Genomic DNA, 24,384 nt, shown 5'->3' with positions numbered 1-24,384 from the left:
CGTTTAGATTTTGTTTCACAATCGATTAAAAAGGACTATGGATTAAAGCATTTAATGTCAATGGCCATTCTAAGCTGAATGTCCCTGCTCTCGTCAGATCGCAGAAGTTACACAGCTTAAGGCCTTGCTAGTACCAGTGTTGGAGACTGTCTGGGAATCCGTGGTACGGTTGACTTTTTATTATGTTGTTTAGATTTTGTTTCACAATCGATTAAAAAGGACTATGGATTAAGGCATTTAATGTCAATGGCCATTCTAAGCTGAATGTACCTGCTCTCGTCAGACCGCAGTAGTTACACAGCTTAAGGCCTCGCTAGTACCAGTGTGGGAGACTGTCTGGGAATCCGTGGTGCGGTTGACTTTTTATTATGTCGTTTAGATTTTGTTTCACAATCGATTAAAAAGGACTATGGATTAAAGCATTTAATGTCAATGGCCATTCTAAGCTGAATGTGCCTGCTCTCGTCAAATCGCAGAAATTACACAGCTTAAGGCTTTGCTAGTACCAGTGTGGGAAACTGTCTGGGAATCCGTGGTGCGGTTGACTTTTTATTATGTCGTTTAGATTTTGTTTCACAATAGATTAAATAGGACTATGGATTAAAGAATTTAACGTCAATGGCCATTCTAAGCTGAATGTGCCTGCTCTCGTCAGAACGCAGAAGTTACACAGCTTAAGGCCTCGCTAGTACCAGTGTGTGAAACTGTCTGGGAATCCGTGGTGCGGTTGAATTTTTATTATGTCGTTTAGATTTTGTTTCACAATCGATTAAAAAGGACTATGTATTAAAGCATTTAATGTCAATGGCCATTCTAAGCTGAATGTCCCTGCTCTCGTCAGATCGCAGAAGTTACACAGCTTAAGGCCTCGCTAGTTCCAGTGTGGGAGACTGTCTGGGAATCCGTGGTGCGGTTGCCTTTTTATTATGTCGTTTAGATTTTGTTTCACAATCGATTAAAAAGGACTATGGATTAAAGCATTTAATGTCAATGGCCATTCTAAGCTGAATGTGCCTGCTCTCGTTAGATCGCAGAAGTTACACAGCTTAAGGCCTCGCTAGTACCAGTGTGGGAGACTGTCTGGGAATCCGTGGTGCGGTTGACTTTTTATTATGTCGTTTAGATTTTGTTTCACAATCGATTAAAAAGGACTATGGATTAAAGCATTTAATGTCAATGGCCATTCTAAGCTGAATGTGCCTGCTCTCGTCGGATCGCAGAAGTTACACAGCTTAAGGCCTTGCTAGTACCAGTGTGCCAGACTGTCTGGGAATCCGTGGTGCGGTTGACTTTTTATTATGTCGTTTAGATTTTGTTTCACAATAGATTAAATAGGACTATGGATTAAGGCTTTTAATGTCAATTGCCATTCTAAGCTGAATGTACCTGCTCTCGTCAGATCGCAGAAGTTACACAGCTTAAGGCCTCACTAGTACCAGTGTGGGAGAGTGTCTGGGAATCCGTGGTGCGGTTGACTTTTTATTATGTCGTTTAGATTTTGTTTCACAATCGATTAAAAAGGACTATGGATTAAAGCATTTAATGTCAATGGCCATTCTAAGCTGAATGTGCCTGCTCTCGTTAGATCGCAGAAGTTACACAGCTTAACGCCTCGCTAGTACCAGTGTGGGAGACTGTCTGGGAATCCGTGGTGCGGTTGCCTTTTTATTATGTCGTTTAGATTTTGTTTCACAATAGATTAAATAGGACTATCGATTAAAGCATTTAACGTCAATGGCTATTCTAAGCTGAATGTGCCTGCTCTCGTCAGATCGCAGAAGTTACACAGCTTAAGGCCTCGCTAGTACCAGTGTGGGAGACTGTCTGGGAATCTGTGGTGCGGTTGAATTTTTATTATGTCGTTTAGATTTTGTTTCACAATCGATTAAAAAGGACTATGGATTAAGGCATTTAATGTCAATGGCCATTCTAAGCTGAATGTCCCTGCTCTCGTCAGATCGCAGAAGTTACACAGCTTAAGGCCTTGCTAGTACCAGTGTGGGAGACTGTCTGGGAATCCGTGGTGCGGTTGACTTTTTATTATGTTGTTTAGATTTTGTTTCACAATCGATTAAAAAGGACTATGGATTAAGGCATTTAATGTCAATGGCCATTCTAAGCTGAATGTGCCTGCTCTCGTCAGACCGCAGTAGTTACACAGCTTAAGGCCTCGCTAGTACCAGTGTGGGAGACTGTCTGGGAATCCGTGGTGCGGTTGACTTTTTATTATGTCGTTTAGATTTTGTTTCACAATCGATTAAAAAGGACTATGGATTAAAGCATTTAATGTCAATGGCCATTCTAAGCTGAATGTGCCTGCTCTCGTCAGATCGCAGAAGTTACACAGCTTAAGGCTTTGCTAGTACCAGTGTGGGAGACTGTCTGGGAATCCGTGGTGCGGTTGACTTTTTATTATGTCGTTTAGATTTTGTTTCACAATAGATTAAATAGGACTATGGATTAAAGAATTTAACGTCAATGGCCATTCTAAGCTGAATGTGCCTGCTCTCGTCAGAACGCAGAAGTTACACAGCTTAAGGCCTCGCTAGTACCAGTGTGTGAAACTGTCTGGGAATCCGTGGTGCGGTTGAATTTTTATTATGTCGTTTAGATTTTGTTTCACAATCGATTAAAAAGGACTATGTATTAAAGCATTTAATGTCAATGGCCATTCTAAGCTGAATGTCCCTGCTCTCGTCAGATCGCAGAAGTTACACAGCTTAAGGCCTCGCTAGTACCAGTGTGGGAGACTGTCTGGGAATCCGTGGTGCGGTTGCCTTTTTATTATGTTGTTTAGATTTTGTTTCACAATAAATTAAATAGGACTATGGATTAAGGCTTTTAATGTCAATGGCCATTCTAAGCTGAATGTGCCTGCTCTCGTCAGATCGCAGAAGTTACACAGCTTAAGGCCTCGCTAGTACCAGTGTGGGAGACTGTCTGGGAATCCGTGGTGAGGTTGACTTTTTATTATGTCGTTTAGATTTTGTTTCACAATCGATTAAAAAGGACTATGGATTAAAGCATTTAATGTCAATGGCCATTCTAAGCTGAATGTGCCTGCTCTCGTTAGATCGCAGAAGTTACACAGCTTAACGCCTCGCTAGTACCAGTGTGGGAGACTGTCTGGGAATCCGTGGTGCGGTTGACTTTATATTATGTCGTTTACATTTTGTTTCACAATAGATTAAATAGGACTATGGATTAAAGCATTTAACGTCAATGGCCATTCTAAGCTGAATGTGCCTGCTCTCGTCAGATCGCAGAAGTTACACAGCTTAAGGCCTCGCTAGTACCAGTGTGGGAGACTGTCTGGGAATCCGTGGTGCGGTTGAATTTTTATTATGTCGTTTAGATTTTGTTTCACAATCGATTAAAAAGGACTATGGATTAAAGCACTTGATGTCAATGGCCCTTCTAAGCTGAATGTCCCTGCTCTCGTCAGATCGCAGAAGTTACACAGCTTAAGGCCTCGCTAGTACCAGTGTGGGAGACTGTCTGGGAATCCGTGGTGCGGTTGACTTTTTATTATGTCGTTTAGATTTTGTTTCACAATCGATTAAAAAGGACTATGGATTAAAGCATTTAATGTCTATGGCCATTCTAAGCTGAATGTGCCTGCTCTCGTCAGATCGCAGAAGTTACACAGCTTAAGGCCTCGCTAGTACCAGTGTGGGAGACTGTCTGGGAATCCGTGGTGCGGCTGACTTTTTATTATGTCGTTTAGATTTTGTTTCACAATAGATTAAATAGGACTATGGATTAAAGCATTTAACGTCAATGGCCATTCAAAGCTGAATGTGCCTGCTCTCGTCTGAACGCAGCAGTTACACAGCTTAAGGCCTCGCTAGTACCAGTGTGGGAGACTGTCTGGGAATCCGTGGTGCGGTTGAATTTTTATTATGTCGTTTCGATTTTGTTTCACAATCGATTAAAAAGGACTATGGATTAAGTCTTTTAATGTCAATGGCCATTCTAAGCTGAATGTCCCTGCTCTCGTCAGATCGCAGAAGTTACACAGCTTAAGGCCTCGCTAGTACCAGTGTGGGAGACTGTCTGGGAATCTGTGGTGCGGTTGACTTTTTTTTATGTTGTTTAGATTTTGTTTCACAATAGATTAAATAGGACTATGGATTAAGGCTTTTAATGTCAATGGCCATTCTAAGCTGAATGTACCTGCTCTCGTCAGATCGCAGAAGTTACACAGCTTAAGGCCTCGCTAGTACCAGTGTGGGAGACTGTCTGGGAATCCGTGGTGCGGTTGACTTTTTATTATGTCGTTTAGATTTTGTTTCACAATCGATTAAAAAGGACTATGGATTAAAGCATTTAATGTCTATGGCCATTCTAAGCTGAATGTGCCTGCTCTCGTCAGATCGCAGAAGTTACACAGCTTAAGGCCTCGCTAGTACCAGTGTGGGAGACTGTCTGGGAATCCGTGGTGCGGTTGACTTTTTATTATGTCGTTTAGATTTTGTTTCACAATCGATTAAAAAGGACTATGGATTAAAGCATTTAACGTCAATGGCAATTCTAAGCTGAATGTGCCTGCTCTCGTTAGATCGCAGAAGTTACACAGCTTAACGCCTCACTAGTACCAGTGTGGGAGACTGTCTGGGAATCCGTGGTGTGGTTGACTTTTTATTATGTCGTTAAGATTTAGTTTCACAATAGATTAAATAGGACTATGGATTAAAGCATTTAACGTCAATGGCCATTCTAAGCTGAATGTGCCTGCTCTCGTCAGATCGCAGAAGTTACACAGCTTAAGGCCTCGCTAGTACCAGTGTGGGAGACTGTCTGGGAATCCGTGGTGCGGTTGACTTTTTATTATGTCGTTTAGATTTTGTTTCACAATCAATTAAAAAGGACTATGGATTAAAGCATTTAATGTCAATGGCAATTCTAAGCTGAATGTGCCTGCTCTCGTTAGATCGCAGAAGTTACACAGCTTAACGCCTCACTAGTACCAGTGTGGGAGACTGTCTGGGAATCCGTGGTGTGGTTGACTTTTTATTATGTCGTTAAGATTTAGTTTCACAATAGATTAAATAGGACTATGGATTAAAGCATTTAATGTCAATGGCCATTCTAAGCTGAATGTGCCTGCTCTCGTCAGATCGCAGAAGTTACACAGTTTAAGGCCTTGCTAGTACCAGTGTGGGAGACTGTCTGGGAATCCGTGGTGCGGTTGACTTTTTATTATGTCGTTTAGATTTTGTTTCACAATAGATTAAATAGGACTATGGATTAAAGCATTTAACGTCAATGGCCATTCTAAGCTGAATGTTCCTGCTCTCGTCAGAACGCAGAAGTTACACAGCTTAAGGCCTCGCCAGTACCAGTGTTGGAGACTGTCTGGGAATCCGTGGTGCGGTAGAATTTTTATTATGTCGTTTAGATTTTGTTTCACAATCGATTAAAAAGGACTATGGATTAAGCATTTAATGTCAATGGCCATTCTAAGCTGAATGTCCCTGCTCTCGTCAGATCGCAGAAGTTACACAGATTAAGGCCTCGCTAGTACCAGTGTGGGAGACTGTCTGGGAATCCGTGGTGCGGTTGACTTTTTATTATGTTGTTTAGATTTTGTTTCACAATAGATTAAATAGGACTATGGATTAAGGCTTTTAATGTCAATGGCCATTCTAAGCTGAATGTGCCTGCTCTCGTCAGATCGCAGAAGTTACACAGCTTAAGGCCTCGCTAGTACCAGTGTGGGAGACTGTCTGGGAATCCGTGGTGCGGTTGACTTTTTATTATGTCGTTTAGATTTTGTTTCACAATCGATTAAAAAGGACTATGGATTAAAGCATTTAATGTCAATGGCCATTCTAAGCTGAATGTGCCTGCTCTCGTCAGATCGCAGAAGTTACACAGCTTAAGGCCTCTCTAGTACCAGTGTGGGAGACTGTCTGGGAATCCGTGGTGCGGTTGACTTTTTATTATGTCGTTTAGATTTTGTTTCACAATAGATTAAATAGGACTATGGATTAAAGCATTTAATGTCAATGGCCATTCTAAGCTGAATGTGCCTGCTCTCGTCAGATCACAGAAATTACACAGCTTAAGGCCTCGCTAGTACCAGTGTGGGAGACTGTCTGGGAATCCGTGGTGCGGTTGAATTTTTATTATGTCGTTTAGATTTTGTTTCACAATCGATTAAAAAGAACTATGGATTAAAGCATTAGATGTCAATGGCCATTCTAAGCTGAATGTCCCTGCTCTCGTCAGATCGCAGAAGTTACACAGCTTAAGGCCTCGCTAGTACCAGTGTGGGAGACTGTCTGGGAATCCGTGGTGCGGTTGTCTTTTTATTATGTCGTTTAGATTTTGTTTCACAATCGATTAAAAAGGACTATGGATTAAAGCATTTAATGTCTATGGCCATTCTAAGCTGAATGTGCCTGTTCTCGTCAGATCGCAGAAGTTACACAGCTTAAGGCCTCGCTAGTACCAGTGTGGGAGACTGTCTGGGAATCCGTGGTGCGGCTGACTTTTTATTATGTCGTTTAGATTTTGTTTCACAATAGATTAAATAGGACTATGGATTAAAGCATTTAACGTCAATGGCCATTCTAAGCTGAATGTGCCTGCTCTCGTCAGAACGCAGCAGTTACACAGCTTAAGGCCTCGCTAGTACCAGTGTGGGAGACTGTCTGGGAATCCGTGGTGCGGTTGAATTTTTATTATGTCGTTTAGATTTTGTTTCACAATCGATTAAAAAGGACTATGGATTAAAGCATTTAATGTCAATGGCCATTCTAAGCTGAATGTGCCTGCTCTCGTCAGATCGCAGAAGTTACACAGCTTAAGGCCTCGCTAGTACCAGTGTGGGAGACTGTCTGGGAATCCGTGGTGTGGTTGACTTTTTATTATGTCGTTTAGATTTTGTTTCACAATCGATTAAAAAGGACTATGGATTAAAGCCTTTAATGTCAATGGCCATTCTAAGCTGAATGTGCCTGCTCTCGTCAGATCGCAGAAGTTACACAGCTTAAGGCCTCGCTAGTACCAGTGTGGAAGACTGTCTGGGAATCCGTGGTGCGGTTGACTTTTTATTATGTCGTTTAGATTTTGTTTCACAATAGATTAAATAGGACTATGGATTAAAGCATTTAACGTCAATGGCCATTCTAAGCTGAATGTGCCTGCTCTCGTCAGAACGCAGAAGTTACACAGCTTAAGGCCTCGCTAGTACCAGTGTGGGAGACTGTCTGGGAATCCGTGGTGCGGTTGACTTTTTATTATGTCGTTTAGATTTTGTTTCACAATAGATTAAATAGGACTATGGATTAAAACATTTAACGTCAATGGCCATTCTAAGCTGAATGTGCCTGCTCTCGTTAGATCGCAGAAGTTACACAGCTTAACGCCTCCCTAGTACCAGTGTGGGAGACTGTCTGGGAATCCGTGGTGCGTTTGACTTTTTATTATGTCGTTTAGATTTTGTTTCACAATCGATTAAAAAGGACTATGGATTAAAGCATTTAATGTCAATGGCCATTCTAAGCTGAATGTGCCTGCTCTCGTCAGATCGCAGAAGTTACACAGCTTAAGGCCTCGCTAGTACCAGTGTGGGAGACTGTCTGGGAATCCGTGGTGCGGTTGACTTTTTATTATGTCGTTTAGATTTTGTTTCACAATAGATTAAATAGGACTATGGATTAAAGCATTTAACGTCAATGGCCATTCTAAGCTGAATGTGCATGCTCTCGTCAGAATGCAGAAGTTACACAGCTTAAGGCCTCGCTAGTACCAGTGTGGGAGACTGTCTGGGAATCCGTGGTGCGGTTGAATTTTTATTATGTCGTTTAGATTTTGTTTCACAATCGATTAAAAAGGACTATGGATTAAAGCATTTAATGTCAATGGCCATTCTCAGCTGAATGTCCCTGCTTTCGTCAGATCGCAGAAGTTACACAGCTTAATGCCTCGCTAGTACCAGTGTGGCAGACTGTCTGGGAATCCGTGGTGCGGTTGACTTTTTATTATGTCGTTTAGATTTTGTTTCACAATAGATTAAATAGGACTATGGATTAAAGCATTTAACGTCAATGGCCATTCTAAGCTGAATGTGCCTGCTCTCGTCAGAACGCAGAAGTTACACAGCTTAAGGCCTCGCTAGTACCAGTGTGGGAGACTGTCTGGGAATCCGTGGTGCGGTTGACTTTTTATTATGTCGTTTAGATTTTGTTTCACAATCGATTAAAAAGGACTATGGATTAAAGCATTTAATGTCAATGGCCATTCTAAGCTGAATGTGCCTGCTCTCGTTAGATCGCAGAAGTTACACAGCTTAACGCCTCGCTAGTACCAGTGTCGGAGACTGTCTGGGAATCCGTGGTGCGGTTGACTTTTTATTATGTCGTTTCGATTTTGTTTCACAATAGATTAAATAGGACTATGGATTAAAGCATTTAACGTCAATGGCCATTCTAAGCTGAATGTGCCTGCTCTCGTCAGATCGCAGAAGTTACACAGCTTAAGGCCTCGCTAGTACCAGTGTGGGAGACTGTCTGGGAATCCGTGGTGTGGTTGACTTTTTATTATGTCGTTTAGATTTTGTTTCACAATTGATTAAATAGGACTATGGATTAAAGCATTAAAGCATTTAACGTCAATGGCCATTCTAAGCTGAATGTGCCTGCTCTCGTCAGATCGCAGAAGTTACACAGCTTAAGGCCTCGCTAGTACCAGTGTGGGAGACTGTCTGGGAATCCGTGGTGCGGTTGACTTTTTATTATGTCGTTTAGATTTTGTTTCACAATCGATTAAAAAGGACTATGGATTAAAGCATTTAACGTCAATGGCCATTCTAAGCTGAATGTCCCTGCTCTCGTCAGATCGCAGAAGTTACACAGCTTAAGTCCTCGCTAGTGCCAGTGTGGGAGACTGTCTGGGAATCCGTGGTGCGGTTGACTTTTTATTATGTTGTTTAGATTTTGTTTCACAATAGATTAAATAGGACTATGGATTAAGGCTTTTAATGTCAATGGCCATTCTAAACTGAATGTGCCTGCTCTCGTCAGATCGCAGAAGTTACACAGCTTAAGGCCTCGCTAGTACCAGTGTGGGAGACTGTCTGGGAATCCGTGGTGCGGTTGACTTTTTATTATGTCGTTTAGATTTTGTTTCACAATCGATTAAAAAGGACTATGGATTAAAACATTTAATGTCAAAGGCCATTCTAAGCTGAATGTGCCTGCTCTCGTCAGATCGCAGAAGTTACACAGCTTAAGGCCTCGCTAGTACCAGTGTGGGAGACTGTCTGGGAATCCGTGGTGCGGTTGACTTTCTATTATGTCGTTTAGATTTTGTTTCACAATCGATTAAATAGGACTATGGATTAAAGCATTTAACGTCAATGGCCATTCTAAGCTGAATGTGCCTGCTCTCGTCAGAACGCAGAAGTTACACAGCTTAAGGCCTCGCTAGTACTAGTGTGGGAGACTGTCTGGGAATACGTGGTGCGCTTGAATTTTTATTATGTCGTTTAGATTTTGTTTCACAATCGATTAAAAAGGACTATGGATTAAAGCATTTAATGTCAATGGCCATTCTAAGCTGAATGTCCCTGCTCTCAACAGATCAAAGAAGTTACACAGCTTAAGGCCTCGCTAGTACCAGTGTGGAAGACTGTCTGGGAATCCGTGGTGCGGTTGACTTCTTATTATGTTGTTTAGATTTTGTTTCACAATAGATTAAATAGGACTATGGATTAAGTCTTTTAATGTCAATGGCCATTCTAAGCTGAATGTGCCTGCTCTCGTCAGATCGCAGAAGTTACACAGCTTTAGGCCTCGCTAGTACCAGTGTGGGAGATTGTCTGGGGATCCGTGGTGCGGTTGACTTTTTATTATGTCGTTTAGATTTTGTTTCACAATCGATTAAAAAGGACTATGGATTAAAGCATTCAAAGTCAATGGCCATTCTAAGCTGAATGTGCCTGCTCTCGTTAGATCGCAGAAGTTACACAGCTTAACGCCTCGCTAGTACCAGTGTGGGAGACTGTCTGGGAATCCGTGGTGCGGTTGACTTTTTATTATGTCATTTAGATTTTGTTTCACAATCGATTAAAGAGGACTATGGATTAAAGCATTTAACGTCAATGGCCATTCTAAGCCGAATGTGCCTGCTCTCGTCAGATCGCAGAAGTTACACAGCTTAAGGCCTCGCTAGTACCAGCGTGGGAGACTGTCTGGGAATCCGTGGTGCGGTTGACTTTTTATTATGTCGTTTAGATTTTGTTTCACAATCGATTAAATAGGACTATGGATTAAAGCATTTAACGTCAATGGCCATTCTAAGCTGAATGTGCCTGCTCTCGTCAGAACGCAGAAGTTACACAGCTTAAGGCCTCGCTAGTACCAGTGTGGGAGTCTGTCTGGGAATCTGTGGTACGGTTGAATTTGTATTATGTCGTTTAGATTTTGTTTCACAATCGATTAAAAAGGACTATGGATTAAAGCATTTAATGTCAATGGCCATTCTAAGCTGAATTTTCCTGCTCTCGTCAGATCGCAGAAGTTACACAGCTTAAGGCCTCGCTAGTACCAGTGTGGGAGACTGTCTGGGAATCCGTGGTGCGGTTGAATTTTTATTATGTCGTTTAGATTTTGTTTCACAATCGATTAAAAAGGACTATGGATTAAAGCATTTAATGTCAATGGCCATTCTAAGCTGAATGTCCCTGCTCTCGTCAGATCGCAGAAGTTACACAGCTTAAGGCCTCGCTAGTACCAGTGTGGGAGACTGTCTGGGAATCCGTGGTGCGGTTGACTTTTTATTATGTCGTTTAGATTTTGTTTCACAATCGATTAAAAAGGACTATGGATTAAAGCATTTAATGGCAATGGCCATTCTAAGCTGAATGTGCCTGCTCTCGTTAGATCGCAGAAGTTACACAGCTTAACGCCTCGCTAGTACCAGTGTGGGAGACTGTCTGGGAATCCGTGGTGCGGTTGACTTTTTATTATGTCGTTTAGATTTTGTTTCACAATAGATTAAATAGGACTATGGATTAAAGCATTTAACGTCAATGGCCATTCTAAGCTGAATGTGCCTGCTCTCGTCAGAACGCAGAAGTTACACAGCTTAAGGCCTCGCTAGTACCAGTGTGGGAGACTGTCTGGGAATCTGTGGTACGGTTGAATTTTTATTATGTCGTTTAGATTTTGTTTCACAATCGATTAAAAAGGACTATGGATTAAAGCATTTAATGTCAATGGCCATTCTAAGCTGAATGTCCCTTCTCTCGTCAGATCGCAGTAGTTACACAGCTTAAGGCCTCGCTAGTACCAGTGTGGGAGACTGTCTGGGAATCCGTGGTGCGGTTGACTCTCTATTATGTCGTTTAGATTTTGTTTCACAATCGATTAAAAAGGACTATGGATTAAAGCATTTAAAGTCAATGGCCATTCTAAGCTGAATGTGCCTGCTCTCGTTAGATCGCAGAAGTTACACACCTTAACGCCTCGCTAGTACCATTGTGGGAGACTGTCTGGGAATCCGTGGTGCGGTTGACTTTTTATTATGTCGTTTAGATTTTGTTTCACAATAGATTAAATAGGACTATGGATTAAAGCATTTAACGTCAATGGCCATTCTAAGCTGAATGTGCCTGCTCTCGTCAGATCGCAGAAGTTACACAGCATAAGGCCTCGCTAGTACCAGTGTGGGAGACTGTCTGGGAATCCGTGGTGCGGTTGACTTTTAATTATGTCGTTTAGATTTTGTTTCACAATCGATTAAAAAGGACTATGGATTAAAGCATTTAATGTCAATGGACATTCTAAGCTGAATGTGCCTCCTCTCTTCAGATCGCAGAAGTTACACAGCTTAAGGCCTCGCTAGTACCAGTGTGGGAGACTGTCTGGGAATCCGTGGTGCGGTTGACTTTTTATTATGTCGTTTAGATTTTGTTTCACAATCGATTAAATAGGACTATGGATTAAAGCATTTAACGTCAATGGCTATTCTAAGCTGAATGTGCACGCTCTCGTCAGATCGCAGAAGTTACACAGCTTAAGGCCTCGCTAGTACCAGTGTGGGAGACTGTCTGGGAATCCGTGGTGCGGTTGAATTTTTATTATGTCGTTTAGATTTTGTTTCACAATCGATTAAAAAGGACTATGGATTAAAGCATTTAATGTCAATGGCCATTCTAAGCTGAATGTCCCTGCTCTTGTCAGATCGCAGAAGTTACACAGCTTAAGGCCTCGCTAGTACCAGTGTGGGAGACTGTCTGGGAATCCGTGGTGCGGTTGCCTTTTTATTATGTCGTTTAGATTTTGTTTCACAATCGATTAAAAAGGACTATGGATTAAAGCATTTAATGTCAATGGCCATTCTAAGCTGAATGTGCCTGCTCTCGTCAAAGCGCAGAAGTTACACAGCTTAAGGCCTTGCTAGTACCAGTGTGGGAGACTGTCTGGGAATCCGTGGTGCGGTTGACTTTTTATTATGTCGTTCAGATTTTGTTTCACAATCGATTAAATAGGACTATGGATTAAAGCATTTAACGTCAATGGCCATTCTAAGCTGAATGTGCATTCTCTCGTCAGATCGCAGAAGTTACACAGCTTAATGCCTCGCTAGTACCAGTGTGGGAGACTGTCTGGGAATCCGTGGTGCGGTTGAATTTTTATTATGTCGTTTAGATTTTGTTTCACAATCGATTAAAAAGGACTATGGATTAAAGCATTTAATGTCAATGGCCATTCTAAGCTGAATGTCCCTGCTCTCATCAGATCGCAGAAGCTACACAGCTTAAGTCCTCGCTAGTACCAGTGTGGGAGACTGTCTGGGAATCCGTGGTGTGGTTGACTTTTTATTATGTCGTTTAGATTTTGTTTCACAATCGATTAAAAAGGACTATGGATTAAAGCATTTAATGTCAATGGCCATTCTAAGCTGAATGTCCCTGCTCTCGTCAGATCGCAGAAGTTACACAGCTTAAGGCCTCGCTAGTACCAGTGTGGGACACTGTCTGGGAATCCGTGGTGCGGTTGACTTTTTATTATGTCGTTTAGATTTTGTTTCACAATCGATTAAAAAGGACTAAGGATTAAAGCATTTAAGCATTTAAGGTCAATGGCCATTCTAAGCTAAATGTGCCTGCTCTCGTTAGATCGCAGAAGTTACACAGCTTAACGCCTCGCTAGTACCAGTGTGGGAGACTGTCTGGGAATCCGTAGTGAGGTTGACTTTTTATTATGTCGTTTAGATTTTGTTTCACAATAGATTAAATAGGACTATGGATTAAAGCATTTAACGTCAATGGCCATTCTAAGCTGAATGTGCCTGCTCTCGTCAGATAGCAGAAGTTACACAGCTTAAGGCCTCGCTAGTACCAGTGTGGGAGACTGTCTGGGAATCCGTGGTGCGGTTGACTTTTTATTATGTCGTTTAGATTTTGTTTCACAATCGATTAAATAGGACTATGGATTAAAGCATTTAACGTCAATGGCCATTCTAAGCTGAATGTGCATGCTCTCGTCAGATCGCAGAAGTTACACAGCTTAAGGCCTCGCTAGTACCAGTGTGGGAGACTGTCTGGGAATCCGTGGTGCGGTTGAATTTTTATTATGTCGTTTAGATTTTGTTTCACAATCGATTAAAAAGGACTATGGATTAAAGCATTTAATGTCAATGGCCATTCTAAGCTGAATGTCCCTGCTCTCGTCAAATCTCAGAAGTTACACAGCTTAAGGCCTCACTAGTACCAGTGTGGGAGACTGTCTGGGAATCCGTGGTGCGGTTGACTTTTTATTATGTCGTTTAGATTTTGTTTCACAATCGATTAAAAAGGACTATGGATTAAAGCATTTAATGGCAATGGCCATTCTAAACTGAATGTGCCTGCTCTCATTAGATCGCAGAAGTTACACAGCTTAACGCCTCGCTAGTACCAGTGTGGGAGACTGTCTGGGAATCCGTGGTGCGGTTGACTTTTTATTATGTCGTTTAGATTTTGTTTCACAATAGATTAAATAGGACTATGGATTATAGTATTTAACGTCATTGGCCATTCTAAGCTGAATGTGCCTACTCTCGTCAGATCGCAGAAGTTACACAGCATAAGGCCTCGCTAGTACCAGTGTGGGAGACTGTCTGGGAATCCGTGGTGCGGTTGACTTTTTATTATGTCGTTTAGATTTTGTTTCACAATCGATTAAAAAGGACTATGGATTAAAGCATTTAATGTCAATGGCCATTCTAAGCTGAATGTGCCTGCTCTCGTCAGATCGCAGAAGTTACACAGCTTAAGTCCTCGCTAGTACCAGTGTGGGAGACTGTCTGGGAATCCGTGGTGCGGTTGACTTTTTATTATGTCGTTTAGATTTTGTTTCACAATAGATTAAATAGGACTATGGATTAAAGCATTTAATGTCAATGGCCATTCTAAGCTGAATGTGCCTGCTCTCGTTAGATCGCAGAAGTTACACAGCTTAACGCCTCGCTAGTACCAGTGTGGGAGACTGTCTGGGAATCCGTGGTGCGGTTGACTTTTTATTATGTCGTTTAGATTTTATTTCACAATCGATTAAAAAGGACTATGGATTAAAGCATTTAATGTCAATGGCCATTCTAAGCTGAATGTCCCTGCTCTCGTCAAATCGCAGAAGTTACACAGCTTAAGGCCTCGCTAGTACCAGTGTGGGAGACTGTCTGGGAATCCGTGGTGCGGTTAACTTTTTATTATGTCGTTTAGATTTTGTTTCACAATCGATTAAAAAGGACTATGGATTAAAGCATTTAATGGCAGTGGCCATTCTAAGCTGAATGTGCCTGCTTTCGTTAGATCGCAGAAGTTACACAGCTTAACGCCTCGCTAGTACCAGTGTGGGAGACTGTCTGGGAATCCGTGGTGCGGTTGACTTTTTATTATGTCGTTTAGATTTTGTTTCACAATAGATTAAATAGGACTATGGATTAAAGCATTTAACGTCAATGGCCATTCTAAGCTGAATGTGCCTACTCTCGTCAGATCGCAGAAGTTACACAGCATAAGGCCTCGCTAGTACCAGTGTGGGAGACTGTCTGGGAATCCGTGGTGCGGTTGACTTTTTATTATGTCGTTTAGATTTTGTTTCACAATCGATTAAAAAGGACTATGGATTAAAGCATTTAATGTCAATGGCCATTCTAAGCTGAATGTGCCTGCTCTCGTCAGATCGCAGAAGTTACACAGCTTAAGGCCTCGCTAGTACCAGTGTGGGAGACTGTCTGGGAATCCGTGGTGCGGTTGACTTTTTATTATGTCGTTTAGATTTTGTTTCACAATAGATTAAATAGGACTATGGATTAAAGCATTTAACGTCAATGGCCATTCTAAGCTGAATGTGCCTGCTCTCGTTAGATCGCAGAAGTTACACAGCTTAACGCCTCGCTAGTACCAGTGTGGGAGACTGTCTGGGAATCCGTGGTGCGGTTGACTTTTTATTATGTCGTTTAGATTTTGTTTCACAATCGATTAAAAAGGACTATGGATTAAAGCATTTAATGTCAATGGCCATTCTAAGCTGAATGTCCCTGCTCTCGTCAGATCGCAGAAGTTACACAGCATAAGGCCTCGCTAGTACCAGTGTGGGAGACTATCTGGGAATCCGTGGTGCGGTTGACTTTTTATTATGTCGTTTAGATTTTGTTTCACAATCGATTAAAAAGGACTATGGATTAAAGCATTTAATGGCAATGGGCATTCTAAGCTGAATGTGCCTGCTCTCGTTAGATCGCAGAAGTTACACAGCTTAACGCCTCGCTAGTACCAGTGTGGGAGACTGTCTGGGAATCCGTGGTTCGGTTGACTTTTTATTATGTCGTTTAGATTTTGTTTCACAATAGATTAAATAGGACTATGGATTAAAGCATTTGACGTCAATGGCCATTCTAAGCTGAATGTGCCTGCTCTCGTCAGATCGCAGAAGTTACACAGCATAAGGCCTCGATAGTACCAGTGTGGGAGACTGTCTGGGAATCCGTGGTGCGGTTGACTTTTTATTATGTCGTTTAGATTTTGTTTCACAATCGATTAAAAAGGACTATGGATTAAAGCATTTAATGTCAATGGCCATTCTAAGCTGAATGTGCCTGCTCTCGTCAGATCGCAGAAGTTACACAGCTTAAGGCCTCGCTAGTACCAGTGTGGGAGACTGTCTGGGAATCCGTGGTGCGGTTGACTTTTTATTATGTCGTTTAGATTTTGTTTCACAATAGATTAAATAGGACTATGGATTAAAGCATTTAACGTCAATGGCCATTCTAAGCTGAATGTGCCTGCTCTCGTTAGATCGCAGAAGTTACACAGCTTAACGCCTCGCTAGTACCAGTGTGGGAGACTGTCTGGGAATCCGTGGTGCGGTTGACTTTTTATTATGTCGTTTAGATTTTGTTTCACAATAGATTAAATAGGACTATGGATTAAAGCATTTAACGTCAATGGCCATTCTAAGCTGAATGTGTCTGCTCTCGTCAGATCGCAGAAGTTACACAGCATAAGGCCTCGCTAGTACCAGTGTGGGAGACTGTCTGGGAATCCGTGGTGCGGTTGACTTTTTATTATGTCGTTTAGATTTTGTTTCACAATCGATTAAAAAGGACTATGGATTAAAGCATTTAACGTCAATGGCCATTCTAAGCTGAATGTGCATGCCCTCGTCAGATCGCAGAAGTTACACAGCTTAAGGCCTCGCTAGTACCAGTGTGGGAGACTGTCTGGGAATCCGTGGTGCGGTTGACTTTTTATTATGTCGTTTAGATTTTGTTTCACAATCGATTAAAAAGGACTATGGATTAAAGCATTTAATGTCAATGGCCATTCTAAGCTGAATGTCCCTGCTCTCGTCAGATCGCAGAAGTTACACAGCTTAAGGCCTCGCTAGTACCAGTGTGGGAGACTGTCTGGGAATCCGTGGTGCGGTTGACTTTTTATTATGTCGTTTAGATTTTGTTTCACAAAAGATTAAATAGGACTATGGATTAAAGCATTTAACGTCAATGGCTATTCTAAGCTGAATGTGCCTGCTCTCGTTAGATCGCAGAAGTTACACAGCTTAACGCCTCGCTAGTACCAGTGTGGGAGACTGTCTGGGAATCCATGGTGCGGTTGACTTTTTATTATGTCGTTTAGATTTTGTTTCACAATAGATTAAATAGGACTATGGATTAAAGCATTTAACGTCAACGGCCATTCTAAGCTGAATGTGCCTGCTCTCGTTAGATCACAGAAGTTACACAGTTTAACGCCTCGCTAGTACCAGTGTGGGAGACTGTCTGGGAATCCGTGGTGCGGTTGACTTTTTATTATGTCGTTTAGATTTTGTTTCACAATAGATTAAATATGACTATGGATTAAAGCATTTAATGTCAATGGCCATTCTAAGCTGAATGTGCCTGCTCTCGTCAGATCGCAGAAGTTACACAGCATAAGGCCTCGCTAGTACCAGTTTGGGAGACTGTCTGGGAATCCGTGGTGCGGTTGACTTTTTATTATGTCGTTTAGATTTTGTTTCACAATCGATTAAAAAGGACTATGGATTAAAGCATTTAATGTCAATGGCCATTCTAAGCTGAATGTGCCTGCTCTCGTCAGATCGCAGAAGTTACACAGCTTAAGGCCTCGCTAGTACCAGTGTGGGAGACTGTCTGGGAATCCGTGGTGCGGTTGACTTTTTATTATGTCATTTAGATTTTGTTTCACAATCGATTAAATAGGACTATGGATTAAAGCACTTAACGTCAATGGCCATTCTAAGCTGAATGTGCATGCTCTCGTCAGATCGCAGAAGTTACACAGCTTAAGGCCTCGCTAGTACCAGTGTGGGAGACTGTCTGGGAATCCGTGGTGCGGTTGCATTTTTATTATGTCGTTTAGATTTTGTTTCACAATCGATTAAAAAGGACTTATGGATTAAAGCATTTAATGTCAATGGCCATTCTAAGCTGAATGTCCCTGCTCTCGTCAGATCGCAGAAGTTACACAGCTTAAGGCCTCGCTAGTACCAGTGTGGGAGACTGTCTGGGAATCCGTGGTGCAGTTGACTTTTTATTATGTCGTTTAGATTTTGTTTCACAATCGATTAAAAAGGACTATGGATTAAAGGATTTAATGGCAATGGCCGTTCTAAGCTGAATGTGCCTGCTCTCGTCAGATCGCAGAAGTTACACAGCTTAAGGCCTCGCTAGTACCAGTGTGGGAGACTGTCTGGGAATCCGTGGTGCGGTTGACTTTTTATTATGTCGTTTAGATTTTGTTTCACAATCGATTAAATAGGACTATGGATTAAAGCATTTAACGTCAATGGCCATTCTAAGCTGAATGTGCATGCTCTCGTCAGATCGCAGAAGTTACACAGCTTAAGGCCTCGCTAGTACCAGTGTGGGAGACTGTCTGGGAATCCGTGGTGCGGTTGACTTTTTATTATGTCGTTTAGATTTTGTTTCACAATAGATTAAATAGGACTATGGATTAAAGCATTTAACGTCAATGGCCATTCTAAGCTGAATGTGCCTGCTCTCGTCAGATCGCAGAAGTTACACAGCATAAGGCCTCGCTAATACCAGTGTGGGAGACTGTCTGGGAATCCGTGGTGCGGTTGACTTTTTATTATATCGTTTAGATTTCGTTTCACAATCGATTAAAAAGGACTATGGATTAAAGCATTTAACGTCAATGGCCATTCTAAGCTGAATGTGCCTGCTCTCGTCAGATCGCAGAAGTTACACAGCTTAAGGCCTCGCTAGTACCAGTGTGGGAGACTGTCTGGGAATCCGTGGTGCGGTTGACTTTTTATTATGTCGTTTAGATTTTGTTTCACAATCGATTAAAAAGGACTATGGATTAAAGCATTTAATGTCAATGGCCATTGTAAGCTGAATGTGCATGCTCTCGTTAGATCGCAGAAGTTAAACAGTTTAACGCCTCGCTAGTACCAGTGTGGGAGACTGTCTGGGAATCCGTGGTGCGGTTGACTTTTTATTATTTCGTTTAGATTTTGTTTCACAATAGATTAAATAGGACTATGGATTAAAACATTTAACGTCAATGGCCATTCTAAGCTGAATGTTCCTGCTCTCGTCAGATCGCAGAAGTTACACAGCTTAAGGCCTCGCTAGTACCAGTGTGGGAGACTGTCTGGGAATCCGTGGTGCGGTTGAATTTTTATTATGTCGTTTAGATTTTGTTTCACAATCGATTAAAAAGGACTATGGATTAAAGCATTTAATGTCAATGGCCATTCTAAGCTGAATGTCCCTGCTCTCGTCAGATCGCAGAAGTTACACAGCTTAAGGCCTAGCTAGTACCAGTGTGGGAGACTGTCTGGGAATCCGTGGTGCGGTTGCCTTTTTATTATGTCGTTTAGATTTTGTTTCACAATAGATTAAAAAGGACTGTGGATTAAAGCATTTAATGTAAATGGCCATTCTAAGCTGAATGTGCCTGCTCTCGTCAGATCGCAGAAGTTACACAGCTTAAGGCCTCACTAGTACCAGTGTGGGAGACTGTCTGGGAATCCGTGGTGCGGTTGACTTTTTATTATGTCGTTTAGATTATGTTTCACAATAGATTAAATAGGACTATGGATTAAAGCATTTAACGTCAATAGCCATTCTAAGCTGAATGTGCCTGCTCTCGTCAGAACGCAGAAGTTACACAGCTTAAGGCCTCGCTAGTACCAGTGTGGGAGACTGTCTGGGAATCCTTGGTGCGGTTGCATTTTTATTATGTTGTTTAGATTTTGTTTCACAATAGATTAAAAAGGACTATGGATTAAAGCATTTAATGTCAATGGCCATTCCAAGCTGAATGTCCCTGCTCTCGTCAGATCGCAGAAGTTACACAGCTTAAGGCCTCGCTAGTACCAGTGTGGGAGACTGTCTGGGAATCCTGGTGCGGTTGACTTTTTATTATGTCGTTTAGATTATGTTTCACAATAGATTAAATAGGACTATGGATTAAAGCATTTAATGTCAATGGCAATTCTAAGCTGAATGTGCCTGCTCTCGTCAGATCGCAGAAGTTACACAGCTTAAGGCCTCGCTAGTACCAGTGTGGGAGACTGTCTGGGAATCCGTGGTGCGGTTGACTTTTTATTATGTCGTTTAGATTTTGTTTCACAATAGATTAAATAGGACTATGGATTAAAGCATTTAACGTCAATGGCCATTCTAAGCTGAATGTGCCTGCTCTCGTCAGATCGCAGAAGTTACACAGCTTAAGGCCTCGCTAGTACCAGTGTGGGAGACTGTCTGGGAATACGTGGTGCGGTTGACTTTTTATTATGTCGTTTAGATTTTGTTTCACAATCGATGAAAAAGGACTATGGATTAAAGCATTTAACGTCAATGGCCATTCTAAGCTGAATGTGCCTGCTCTCGTCAGATCGCAGAAGTTACACAGCTTAAGGCCTCGCTAGTACCAGTGTGGGAGACTGTCTGGGAATCCGTGGTGCGGTTGAATTTTTATTATGTCGTTTAGATTTTGTTTCACAATCGATTAAAAAGGACTATGGATTAAAGCATTTAATGTCAATGGCCATTCTAAGCTGAATGTCCCTGCTCTCGTCAGATCGCAGAAGTTACACAGCTTAAGGCCTCACTACTACCAGTGTGGGAGACTGTCTGGGAATCCGTGGTGCGGTTGACTTTTTATTATGTCGTTTAGATTTTGTTTCACAATCGATTAAAAAGGACTATGGATTAAAGCATTTAATGTCAATGGCCATTCTAAGCTGAATGTGCATGCTCTCGTCAGATCGCAGAAGTTACACAGCTTAAGGCCTCGCTAGTACCAGTGTGGGAGACTGTCTGGGAATCCGTGGTGCGGTTGACTTTTTATTATGTCGTTTAGATTTTGTTTCACAATCGATTAAAAAGTACTATGGATTAAAGCATTTAATGTCAATGGCCATTCTAAGCTGAATGTGCCTGCTCTCGTCAGATCGCAGAAGTTACACAGCTTAAGGCCTCGCTAGTACCAGTGTGGGAGACTGTCTGGGAATCCGTGATGCGGTTGACTTTTTATTATGTCGTTTAGATTTTGTTTCACAATAGATTAAATAGGACTATGGATTAAAGCATTTCACGTCAATGGCCATTCTAAGCTGAATGTGCCTGCTCTGGTCAGAACGCAGAAGTTACACAGCTTAAGGCCTCGCTAGTACCAGTGTGGGAGACTGTCTGGGAATCCGTGGTGCGGTTGAATTTTTATTATGTCGTTTAGATTTTGTTTCACAATCGATTAAAAAGGACTATGGATTAAAGCATTTAAAGTCAATGGCCATTCTAAGCTGAATGTGCCTGCTCTGGTCAGAACGCAGAAGTTACACAGCTTAAGGCCTCGCTAGTACCAGTGTGGGAGACTGTCTGGGAATCCGTGGTGCGGTTGAATTTTTATTATGTCGTTTAGATTTTGTTTCACAATCGATTAAAAAGGACTATGGATTAAAGCATTTAATGTCAATGGCCATTCTAAGCTGAATGTCCCTGCTCTCGTCAGATCGCAGAAGTTACACAGCTTAAGGCCTCACTACTACCAGTGTGGGAGACTGTCTGGGAATCCGTGGTGCGGTTGACTTTTTATTATGTCGTTTAGATTTTGTTTCACAATCGATTAAAAAGGACTATGGATTAAAGCATTTAATGTCAATGGCCATTCTAAGCTGAATGTGCATGCTCTCGTCAGATCGCAGAAGTTACACAGCTTAAGGCCTCGCTAGTACCAGTGTGGGAGACTGTCTGGGAATCCGTGGTGCGGTTGACTTTTTATTATGTCGTTTAGATTTTGTTTCACAATCGATTAAAAAGGACTATGGATTAAAGCATTTATTGTCAATGGCCATTCTAAGCTGAATGTGCCTGCTCTCGTCAGATCGCAGAAGTTACACAGCTTAAGGCCTCGCTAGTACCGGTGTGGGAGACTGTCTGGGAATCCGTGGTGCGGTTGACTATTTATTATGTCGTTTAGATTTTGTTTCACAATAGATTAAATAGGACTATGGATTAAAGCATTTAACGTCAATGGCCATTCTAAGCTGAATGTGCCTGCTCTCGTCAGAACGCAGAAGTTACACAGCTTAAGGCCTTGCTAGTACCGGTGTGGGAGACTGTCTGGGAATCCGTGGTGCGGTTGACTATTTATTATGTCGTTTAGATTTTGTTTCACAATAGATTAAATAGGACTATGGATTAAGCATTTAACGTCAATGGCCATTCTAAGCTGAATGTCCCTGCTCTCGTCAGATCGCAGAAGTTACACAGCTTAAGGCCTCGCTAGTACCAGTGTTGGAGACTGTCTGGGAATCCGTGGTGCGGTAGAATTTTTATTATGTCGTTTAGATTTTGTTTCACAATCGATTAAAAAGGACTATGGATTAAAGCATTTAAAGTCAATGGCCATTCTAAGCTGAATGTGCCTGCTCTCGTCAGATCGCAGAAGTTACACAGCTTAAGGCCTCGCTAGTACCAGTGTGGGAGACTGTCTGGGAATCCGTGGTGCGGTTGAATTTTTATTATGTCGTTTAGATTTTGTTTCACAATCGATTAAAAAGGACTATGGATTAAAGCATTTAATGTCAATGGCCATTCTAAGCTGAATGTCCCTGCTCTCGTCAGATCGCAGAAGTTACACAGCTTAAGGCCTCACTACTACCAGTGTGGGAGACTGTCTGGGAATCCGTGGTGCGGTTGACTTTTTATTGTCGTTTAGATTTTGTTTCACAATCGATTAAAAAGGACTATGGATTAAAGCATTTAATGTCAATGGCCATTCTAAGCTGAATGTGCATGCTCTCGTCAGATCGCAGAAGTTACACAGCTTAAGGCCTCGCTAGTACCAGTGTGGGAGACTGTCTGGGAATCCGTGGTGCGGTTGACTTTTTATTATGTCGTTTAGATTTTGTTTCACAATCGATTAAAAAGGACTATGGATTAAAGCATTTATTGTCAATGGCCATTCTAAGCTGAATGTGCCTGCTCTCGTCAGATCGCAGAAGTTACACAGCTTAAGGCCTTGCTAGTACCGGTGTGGGAGACTGTCTGGGAATCCGTGGTGCGGTTGACTATTTATTATGTCGTTTAGATTTTGTTTCACAATAGATTAAATAGGACTATGGATTAAAGCATTTAACGTCAATGGCCATTCTAAGCTGAATGTGCCTGCTCTCGTCAGAACGCAGAAGTTACACAGCTTAAGGCCTCGCTAGTACCAGTGTTGGAGACTGTCTGGGAATCCGTGGTGCGGTAGAATTTTTATTATGTCGTTTAGATTTTGTTTCACAATCGATTAAAAAGGACTATGGATTAAGCATTTAATGTCAATGGCCATTCTAAGCTGAATGTCCCTGCTCTCGTCAGATCGCAGAAGTTACACAGCTTAAGGCCTCGCTAGTACCAGTGTGGGAGACTGTCTGGGAATCCGTGGTGCGGTTGACTTTTTATTATGTCGTTTAGATTTTGTTTCACAATCGATTTATAAAGGACTATGGATTAAAGCATTTATTGTCACTGGCCATTCTAAGCTGAATGTGCCTGCTCTCGTCAGATCGCAGAAGTTACACAGCTTAAGGCCTCGCTAGTACCAGTGTGGGAGACTGTCTGGGAATCCGTGGTGCGGTTGCCTTTTTATTATGTCGTTTAGATTTTGTTTCACAATCGATTAAAGAGGACTATGGATTAAAGCATTTAATGTCAATGGCCATTCTAAGCTGAATGTGCCTGCTCTCGTCAGATCGCAGAAGTTACACAGCTTAAGGCCTCGCTAGTACCAGTGTGGGAGACTGTCTGGGAATCTGTGGTGCGGTTGACTTTTTATTATGTCGTTTAGATTTTGTTTCACAATAGATTAAATAGGACTATGGATTAAAGCATTTAACGTCAATGGCCATTCTAAGCTGAATGTGCGTGCTCTGGTCAGAACGCAGAAGTTACACAGCTTAAGGCCTCGCTAGTACCAGTGTGGGAGACTGTCTGGGAATCCGTGGTGCGGTTGAATTTTTATTATGTCGTTTAGATTTTGTTTCACAATAGATTAAATAGGACTATGGATTAAAGCATTTAAAGTCAATGGCCATTCTAAGCTGAATGTGCCTGCTCTCGTCAGATCGCAGAAGTTACACAGCTTAAGGCCTCGCTAGTACCAGTGTGGGAGACTGTCTGGGAATCCGTGGTGCGGTTGAATTTTTATTATGTCGTTTAGATTTTGTTTCACAATCGATTAAAAAGGACTATGGATTAAAGCATTTAATGTCAATGGCCATTCTAAGCTGAATGTCCCTGCTCTCGTCAGATCGCAGAAGTTACACAGCTTAAGGCCTCACTACTACCAGTGTGGGAGACTGTCTGGGAATCCGTTGTGCGGTTGACTTTTTATTATGTCGTTTA

General features: G+C 41.9%; 114 pseudogenes; all 114 read left to right on the top strand.

Moving 5' to 3' along the window:
• Positions 1-56: 56 nt before the first annotated feature.
• Positions 57-175, top strand: LOC142727658 (5S ribosomal RNA; annotated as a pseudogene).
• A 67-nt stretch (positions 176-242) lies between these two features.
• Positions 243-361, top strand: LOC142727238 (5S ribosomal RNA; annotated as a pseudogene).
• A 67-nt stretch (positions 362-428) lies between these two features.
• On the top strand, positions 429-547 carry LOC142727123 (5S ribosomal RNA; annotated as a pseudogene).
• Positions 548-614: 67 nt separating this feature from the next.
• Positions 615-733, top strand: LOC142727062 (5S ribosomal RNA; annotated as a pseudogene).
• Positions 734-800: 67 nt separating this feature from the next.
• On the top strand, positions 801-919 carry LOC142727664 (5S ribosomal RNA; annotated as a pseudogene).
• Positions 920-986: 67 nt separating this feature from the next.
• Positions 987-1,105, top strand: LOC142727209 (5S ribosomal RNA; annotated as a pseudogene).
• A 253-nt stretch (positions 1,106-1,358) lies between these two features.
• LOC142727427 (5S ribosomal RNA) lies at positions 1,359-1,477 on the top strand (annotated as a pseudogene).
• Positions 1,478-1,544: 67 nt separating this feature from the next.
• Positions 1,545-1,663, top strand: LOC142727034 (5S ribosomal RNA; annotated as a pseudogene).
• Positions 1,664-1,730: 67 nt separating this feature from the next.
• LOC142727586 (5S ribosomal RNA) lies at positions 1,731-1,849 on the top strand (annotated as a pseudogene).
• Positions 1,850-1,916: 67 nt separating this feature from the next.
• Positions 1,917-2,035, top strand: LOC142727339 (5S ribosomal RNA; annotated as a pseudogene).
• A 67-nt stretch (positions 2,036-2,102) lies between these two features.
• Positions 2,103-2,221, top strand: LOC142727338 (5S ribosomal RNA; annotated as a pseudogene).
• A 67-nt stretch (positions 2,222-2,288) lies between these two features.
• On the top strand, positions 2,289-2,407 carry LOC142727442 (5S ribosomal RNA; annotated as a pseudogene).
• A 67-nt stretch (positions 2,408-2,474) lies between these two features.
• Positions 2,475-2,593, top strand: LOC142727061 (5S ribosomal RNA; annotated as a pseudogene).
• A 67-nt stretch (positions 2,594-2,660) lies between these two features.
• Positions 2,661-2,779, top strand: LOC142727404 (5S ribosomal RNA; annotated as a pseudogene).
• Positions 2,780-2,846: 67 nt separating this feature from the next.
• Positions 2,847-2,965, top strand: LOC142727459 (5S ribosomal RNA; annotated as a pseudogene).
• A 67-nt stretch (positions 2,966-3,032) lies between these two features.
• On the top strand, positions 3,033-3,151 carry LOC142727599 (5S ribosomal RNA; annotated as a pseudogene).
• A 67-nt stretch (positions 3,152-3,218) lies between these two features.
• Positions 3,219-3,337, top strand: LOC142727366 (5S ribosomal RNA; annotated as a pseudogene).
• Positions 3,338-3,404: 67 nt separating this feature from the next.
• LOC142727467 (5S ribosomal RNA) lies at positions 3,405-3,523 on the top strand (annotated as a pseudogene).
• A 67-nt stretch (positions 3,524-3,590) lies between these two features.
• Positions 3,591-3,709, top strand: LOC142727539 (5S ribosomal RNA; annotated as a pseudogene).
• A 67-nt stretch (positions 3,710-3,776) lies between these two features.
• LOC142727671 (5S ribosomal RNA) lies at positions 3,777-3,895 on the top strand (annotated as a pseudogene).
• A 67-nt stretch (positions 3,896-3,962) lies between these two features.
• Positions 3,963-4,081, top strand: LOC142727321 (5S ribosomal RNA; annotated as a pseudogene).
• Positions 4,082-4,148: 67 nt separating this feature from the next.
• LOC142727263 (5S ribosomal RNA) lies at positions 4,149-4,267 on the top strand (annotated as a pseudogene).
• Positions 4,268-4,334: 67 nt separating this feature from the next.
• LOC142727278 (5S ribosomal RNA) lies at positions 4,335-4,453 on the top strand (annotated as a pseudogene).
• A 253-nt stretch (positions 4,454-4,706) lies between these two features.
• Positions 4,707-4,825, top strand: LOC142727501 (5S ribosomal RNA; annotated as a pseudogene).
• Positions 4,826-5,078: 253 nt separating this feature from the next.
• On the top strand, positions 5,079-5,197 carry LOC142727418 (5S ribosomal RNA; annotated as a pseudogene).
• A 67-nt stretch (positions 5,198-5,264) lies between these two features.
• On the top strand, positions 5,265-5,383 carry LOC142727670 (5S ribosomal RNA; annotated as a pseudogene).
• A 66-nt stretch (positions 5,384-5,449) lies between these two features.
• Positions 5,450-5,568, top strand: LOC142727472 (5S ribosomal RNA; annotated as a pseudogene).
• A 67-nt stretch (positions 5,569-5,635) lies between these two features.
• LOC142727489 (5S ribosomal RNA) lies at positions 5,636-5,754 on the top strand (annotated as a pseudogene).
• A 67-nt stretch (positions 5,755-5,821) lies between these two features.
• LOC142727296 (5S ribosomal RNA) lies at positions 5,822-5,940 on the top strand (annotated as a pseudogene).
• A 67-nt stretch (positions 5,941-6,007) lies between these two features.
• LOC142727587 (5S ribosomal RNA) lies at positions 6,008-6,126 on the top strand (annotated as a pseudogene).
• A 67-nt stretch (positions 6,127-6,193) lies between these two features.
• On the top strand, positions 6,194-6,312 carry LOC142727354 (5S ribosomal RNA; annotated as a pseudogene).
• Positions 6,313-6,379: 67 nt separating this feature from the next.
• LOC142727636 (5S ribosomal RNA) lies at positions 6,380-6,498 on the top strand (annotated as a pseudogene).
• Positions 6,499-6,565: 67 nt separating this feature from the next.
• Positions 6,566-6,684, top strand: LOC142727426 (5S ribosomal RNA; annotated as a pseudogene).
• A 67-nt stretch (positions 6,685-6,751) lies between these two features.
• On the top strand, positions 6,752-6,870 carry LOC142727274 (5S ribosomal RNA; annotated as a pseudogene).
• A 67-nt stretch (positions 6,871-6,937) lies between these two features.
• LOC142727323 (5S ribosomal RNA) lies at positions 6,938-7,056 on the top strand (annotated as a pseudogene).
• Positions 7,057-7,123: 67 nt separating this feature from the next.
• Positions 7,124-7,242, top strand: LOC142727172 (5S ribosomal RNA; annotated as a pseudogene).
• Positions 7,243-7,495: 253 nt separating this feature from the next.
• On the top strand, positions 7,496-7,614 carry LOC142727477 (5S ribosomal RNA; annotated as a pseudogene).
• A 67-nt stretch (positions 7,615-7,681) lies between these two features.
• Positions 7,682-7,800, top strand: LOC142727075 (5S ribosomal RNA; annotated as a pseudogene).
• Positions 7,801-8,053: 253 nt separating this feature from the next.
• On the top strand, positions 8,054-8,172 carry LOC142727158 (5S ribosomal RNA; annotated as a pseudogene).
• A 67-nt stretch (positions 8,173-8,239) lies between these two features.
• LOC142727127 (5S ribosomal RNA) lies at positions 8,240-8,358 on the top strand (annotated as a pseudogene).
• A 67-nt stretch (positions 8,359-8,425) lies between these two features.
• LOC142727273 (5S ribosomal RNA) lies at positions 8,426-8,544 on the top strand (annotated as a pseudogene).
• A 75-nt stretch (positions 8,545-8,619) lies between these two features.
• LOC142727465 (5S ribosomal RNA) lies at positions 8,620-8,738 on the top strand (annotated as a pseudogene).
• Positions 8,739-8,805: 67 nt separating this feature from the next.
• On the top strand, positions 8,806-8,924 carry LOC142727028 (5S ribosomal RNA; annotated as a pseudogene).
• A 67-nt stretch (positions 8,925-8,991) lies between these two features.
• LOC142727353 (5S ribosomal RNA) lies at positions 8,992-9,110 on the top strand (annotated as a pseudogene).
• Positions 9,111-9,177: 67 nt separating this feature from the next.
• On the top strand, positions 9,178-9,296 carry LOC142727424 (5S ribosomal RNA; annotated as a pseudogene).
• A 68-nt stretch (positions 9,297-9,364) lies between these two features.
• On the top strand, positions 9,365-9,481 carry LOC142727097 (5S ribosomal RNA; annotated as a pseudogene).
• A 254-nt stretch (positions 9,482-9,735) lies between these two features.
• LOC142727609 (5S ribosomal RNA) lies at positions 9,736-9,854 on the top strand (annotated as a pseudogene).
• Positions 9,855-9,921: 67 nt separating this feature from the next.
• LOC142727598 (5S ribosomal RNA) lies at positions 9,922-10,040 on the top strand (annotated as a pseudogene).
• Positions 10,041-10,107: 67 nt separating this feature from the next.
• LOC142727345 (5S ribosomal RNA) lies at positions 10,108-10,226 on the top strand (annotated as a pseudogene).
• Positions 10,227-10,293: 67 nt separating this feature from the next.
• LOC142726990 (5S ribosomal RNA) lies at positions 10,294-10,412 on the top strand (annotated as a pseudogene).
• A 67-nt stretch (positions 10,413-10,479) lies between these two features.
• On the top strand, positions 10,480-10,598 carry LOC142727543 (5S ribosomal RNA; annotated as a pseudogene).
• Positions 10,599-10,665: 67 nt separating this feature from the next.
• Positions 10,666-10,784, top strand: LOC142727216 (5S ribosomal RNA; annotated as a pseudogene).
• A 67-nt stretch (positions 10,785-10,851) lies between these two features.
• LOC142727090 (5S ribosomal RNA) lies at positions 10,852-10,970 on the top strand (annotated as a pseudogene).
• Positions 10,971-11,037: 67 nt separating this feature from the next.
• On the top strand, positions 11,038-11,156 carry LOC142727575 (5S ribosomal RNA; annotated as a pseudogene).
• A 67-nt stretch (positions 11,157-11,223) lies between these two features.
• Positions 11,224-11,342, top strand: LOC142727031 (5S ribosomal RNA; annotated as a pseudogene).
• A 253-nt stretch (positions 11,343-11,595) lies between these two features.
• On the top strand, positions 11,596-11,714 carry LOC142727443 (5S ribosomal RNA; annotated as a pseudogene).
• Positions 11,715-12,153: 439 nt separating this feature from the next.
• Positions 12,154-12,272, top strand: LOC142727633 (5S ribosomal RNA; annotated as a pseudogene).
• Positions 12,273-12,339: 67 nt separating this feature from the next.
• LOC142727686 (5S ribosomal RNA) lies at positions 12,340-12,458 on the top strand (annotated as a pseudogene).
• Positions 12,459-12,711: 253 nt separating this feature from the next.
• Positions 12,712-12,830, top strand: LOC142727584 (5S ribosomal RNA; annotated as a pseudogene).
• A 67-nt stretch (positions 12,831-12,897) lies between these two features.
• LOC142727421 (5S ribosomal RNA) lies at positions 12,898-13,016 on the top strand (annotated as a pseudogene).
• A 261-nt stretch (positions 13,017-13,277) lies between these two features.
• LOC142727449 (5S ribosomal RNA) lies at positions 13,278-13,396 on the top strand (annotated as a pseudogene).
• A 67-nt stretch (positions 13,397-13,463) lies between these two features.
• On the top strand, positions 13,464-13,582 carry LOC142727640 (5S ribosomal RNA; annotated as a pseudogene).
• A 67-nt stretch (positions 13,583-13,649) lies between these two features.
• On the top strand, positions 13,650-13,768 carry LOC142727119 (5S ribosomal RNA; annotated as a pseudogene).
• A 439-nt stretch (positions 13,769-14,207) lies between these two features.
• Positions 14,208-14,326, top strand: LOC142727415 (5S ribosomal RNA; annotated as a pseudogene).
• A 67-nt stretch (positions 14,327-14,393) lies between these two features.
• Positions 14,394-14,512, top strand: LOC142727597 (5S ribosomal RNA; annotated as a pseudogene).
• A 67-nt stretch (positions 14,513-14,579) lies between these two features.
• LOC142727032 (5S ribosomal RNA) lies at positions 14,580-14,698 on the top strand (annotated as a pseudogene).
• A 253-nt stretch (positions 14,699-14,951) lies between these two features.
• On the top strand, positions 14,952-15,070 carry LOC142727014 (5S ribosomal RNA; annotated as a pseudogene).
• Positions 15,071-15,137: 67 nt separating this feature from the next.
• Positions 15,138-15,256, top strand: LOC142727453 (5S ribosomal RNA; annotated as a pseudogene).
• Positions 15,257-15,323: 67 nt separating this feature from the next.
• On the top strand, positions 15,324-15,442 carry LOC142727596 (5S ribosomal RNA; annotated as a pseudogene).
• Positions 15,443-15,509: 67 nt separating this feature from the next.
• On the top strand, positions 15,510-15,628 carry LOC142727486 (5S ribosomal RNA; annotated as a pseudogene).
• A 253-nt stretch (positions 15,629-15,881) lies between these two features.
• On the top strand, positions 15,882-16,000 carry LOC142727419 (5S ribosomal RNA; annotated as a pseudogene).
• A 67-nt stretch (positions 16,001-16,067) lies between these two features.
• LOC142727441 (5S ribosomal RNA) lies at positions 16,068-16,186 on the top strand (annotated as a pseudogene).
• A 67-nt stretch (positions 16,187-16,253) lies between these two features.
• LOC142727595 (5S ribosomal RNA) lies at positions 16,254-16,372 on the top strand (annotated as a pseudogene).
• Positions 16,373-16,439: 67 nt separating this feature from the next.
• On the top strand, positions 16,440-16,558 carry LOC142727622 (5S ribosomal RNA; annotated as a pseudogene).
• A 67-nt stretch (positions 16,559-16,625) lies between these two features.
• Positions 16,626-16,744, top strand: LOC142727661 (5S ribosomal RNA; annotated as a pseudogene).
• Positions 16,745-16,811: 67 nt separating this feature from the next.
• On the top strand, positions 16,812-16,930 carry LOC142727214 (5S ribosomal RNA; annotated as a pseudogene).
• Positions 16,931-17,369: 439 nt separating this feature from the next.
• LOC142727490 (5S ribosomal RNA) lies at positions 17,370-17,488 on the top strand (annotated as a pseudogene).
• A 67-nt stretch (positions 17,489-17,555) lies between these two features.
• Positions 17,556-17,674, top strand: LOC142727429 (5S ribosomal RNA; annotated as a pseudogene).
• Positions 17,675-17,741: 67 nt separating this feature from the next.
• Positions 17,742-17,860, top strand: LOC142727088 (5S ribosomal RNA; annotated as a pseudogene).
• Positions 17,861-17,928: 68 nt separating this feature from the next.
• On the top strand, positions 17,929-18,047 carry LOC142727239 (5S ribosomal RNA; annotated as a pseudogene).
• Positions 18,048-18,114: 67 nt separating this feature from the next.
• On the top strand, positions 18,115-18,233 carry LOC142727545 (5S ribosomal RNA; annotated as a pseudogene).
• Positions 18,234-18,300: 67 nt separating this feature from the next.
• LOC142727454 (5S ribosomal RNA) lies at positions 18,301-18,419 on the top strand (annotated as a pseudogene).
• Positions 18,420-18,486: 67 nt separating this feature from the next.
• On the top strand, positions 18,487-18,605 carry LOC142727663 (5S ribosomal RNA; annotated as a pseudogene).
• A 67-nt stretch (positions 18,606-18,672) lies between these two features.
• On the top strand, positions 18,673-18,791 carry LOC142727417 (5S ribosomal RNA; annotated as a pseudogene).
• A 67-nt stretch (positions 18,792-18,858) lies between these two features.
• LOC142727299 (5S ribosomal RNA) lies at positions 18,859-18,977 on the top strand (annotated as a pseudogene).
• A 67-nt stretch (positions 18,978-19,044) lies between these two features.
• LOC142727395 (5S ribosomal RNA) lies at positions 19,045-19,163 on the top strand (annotated as a pseudogene).
• Positions 19,164-19,230: 67 nt separating this feature from the next.
• LOC142727608 (5S ribosomal RNA) lies at positions 19,231-19,349 on the top strand (annotated as a pseudogene).
• Positions 19,350-19,416: 67 nt separating this feature from the next.
• LOC142727445 (5S ribosomal RNA) lies at positions 19,417-19,535 on the top strand (annotated as a pseudogene).
• Positions 19,536-19,602: 67 nt separating this feature from the next.
• LOC142727013 (5S ribosomal RNA) lies at positions 19,603-19,721 on the top strand (annotated as a pseudogene).
• Positions 19,722-19,788: 67 nt separating this feature from the next.
• On the top strand, positions 19,789-19,906 carry LOC142726987 (5S ribosomal RNA; annotated as a pseudogene).
• A 67-nt stretch (positions 19,907-19,973) lies between these two features.
• LOC142727283 (5S ribosomal RNA) lies at positions 19,974-20,092 on the top strand (annotated as a pseudogene).
• A 67-nt stretch (positions 20,093-20,159) lies between these two features.
• LOC142727318 (5S ribosomal RNA) lies at positions 20,160-20,278 on the top strand (annotated as a pseudogene).
• A 67-nt stretch (positions 20,279-20,345) lies between these two features.
• On the top strand, positions 20,346-20,464 carry LOC142727365 (5S ribosomal RNA; annotated as a pseudogene).
• Positions 20,465-20,531: 67 nt separating this feature from the next.
• On the top strand, positions 20,532-20,650 carry LOC142727560 (5S ribosomal RNA; annotated as a pseudogene).
• A 67-nt stretch (positions 20,651-20,717) lies between these two features.
• Positions 20,718-20,836, top strand: LOC142727452 (5S ribosomal RNA; annotated as a pseudogene).
• Positions 20,837-20,903: 67 nt separating this feature from the next.
• LOC142727482 (5S ribosomal RNA) lies at positions 20,904-21,022 on the top strand (annotated as a pseudogene).
• Positions 21,023-21,089: 67 nt separating this feature from the next.
• On the top strand, positions 21,090-21,208 carry LOC142727590 (5S ribosomal RNA; annotated as a pseudogene).
• Positions 21,209-21,275: 67 nt separating this feature from the next.
• Positions 21,276-21,394, top strand: LOC142727589 (5S ribosomal RNA; annotated as a pseudogene).
• A 67-nt stretch (positions 21,395-21,461) lies between these two features.
• LOC142727559 (5S ribosomal RNA) lies at positions 21,462-21,580 on the top strand (annotated as a pseudogene).
• A 67-nt stretch (positions 21,581-21,647) lies between these two features.
• On the top strand, positions 21,648-21,766 carry LOC142727451 (5S ribosomal RNA; annotated as a pseudogene).
• A 67-nt stretch (positions 21,767-21,833) lies between these two features.
• On the top strand, positions 21,834-21,952 carry LOC142727189 (5S ribosomal RNA; annotated as a pseudogene).
• Positions 21,953-22,019: 67 nt separating this feature from the next.
• On the top strand, positions 22,020-22,138 carry LOC142727210 (5S ribosomal RNA; annotated as a pseudogene).
• Positions 22,139-22,204: 66 nt separating this feature from the next.
• On the top strand, positions 22,205-22,323 carry LOC142726978 (5S ribosomal RNA; annotated as a pseudogene).
• Positions 22,324-22,390: 67 nt separating this feature from the next.
• Positions 22,391-22,509, top strand: LOC142727364 (5S ribosomal RNA; annotated as a pseudogene).
• A 67-nt stretch (positions 22,510-22,576) lies between these two features.
• On the top strand, positions 22,577-22,695 carry LOC142727557 (5S ribosomal RNA; annotated as a pseudogene).
• A 65-nt stretch (positions 22,696-22,760) lies between these two features.
• On the top strand, positions 22,761-22,879 carry LOC142727450 (5S ribosomal RNA; annotated as a pseudogene).
• Positions 22,880-22,946: 67 nt separating this feature from the next.
• Positions 22,947-23,065, top strand: LOC142727286 (5S ribosomal RNA; annotated as a pseudogene).
• Positions 23,066-23,132: 67 nt separating this feature from the next.
• Positions 23,133-23,251, top strand: LOC142727551 (5S ribosomal RNA; annotated as a pseudogene).
• Positions 23,252-23,317: 66 nt separating this feature from the next.
• LOC142727213 (5S ribosomal RNA) lies at positions 23,318-23,436 on the top strand (annotated as a pseudogene).
• Positions 23,437-23,504: 68 nt separating this feature from the next.
• Positions 23,505-23,623, top strand: LOC142727629 (5S ribosomal RNA; annotated as a pseudogene).
• Positions 23,624-23,690: 67 nt separating this feature from the next.
• Positions 23,691-23,809, top strand: LOC142727246 (5S ribosomal RNA; annotated as a pseudogene).
• Positions 23,810-23,876: 67 nt separating this feature from the next.
• On the top strand, positions 23,877-23,995 carry LOC142727111 (5S ribosomal RNA; annotated as a pseudogene).
• Positions 23,996-24,062: 67 nt separating this feature from the next.
• LOC142727363 (5S ribosomal RNA) lies at positions 24,063-24,181 on the top strand (annotated as a pseudogene).
• Positions 24,182-24,248: 67 nt separating this feature from the next.
• LOC142727145 (5S ribosomal RNA) lies at positions 24,249-24,367 on the top strand (annotated as a pseudogene).
• The last annotated feature ends 17 nt before the right edge of the window (positions 24,368-24,384 follow it).

This window comes from Rhinoderma darwinii, unplaced genomic scaffold (genome assembly GCF_050947455.1).
Source record: "Rhinoderma darwinii isolate aRhiDar2 unplaced genomic scaffold, aRhiDar2.hap1 Scaffold_647, whole genome shotgun sequence".
Classification (NCBI taxonomy): domain Eukaryota; kingdom Metazoa; phylum Chordata; class Amphibia; order Anura; family Rhinodermatidae; genus Rhinoderma; species Rhinoderma darwinii.
The sequence above is the reverse complement of the archived record's forward strand: the minus strand, read 5'-3'. Positions and strand labels throughout refer to the sequence as shown.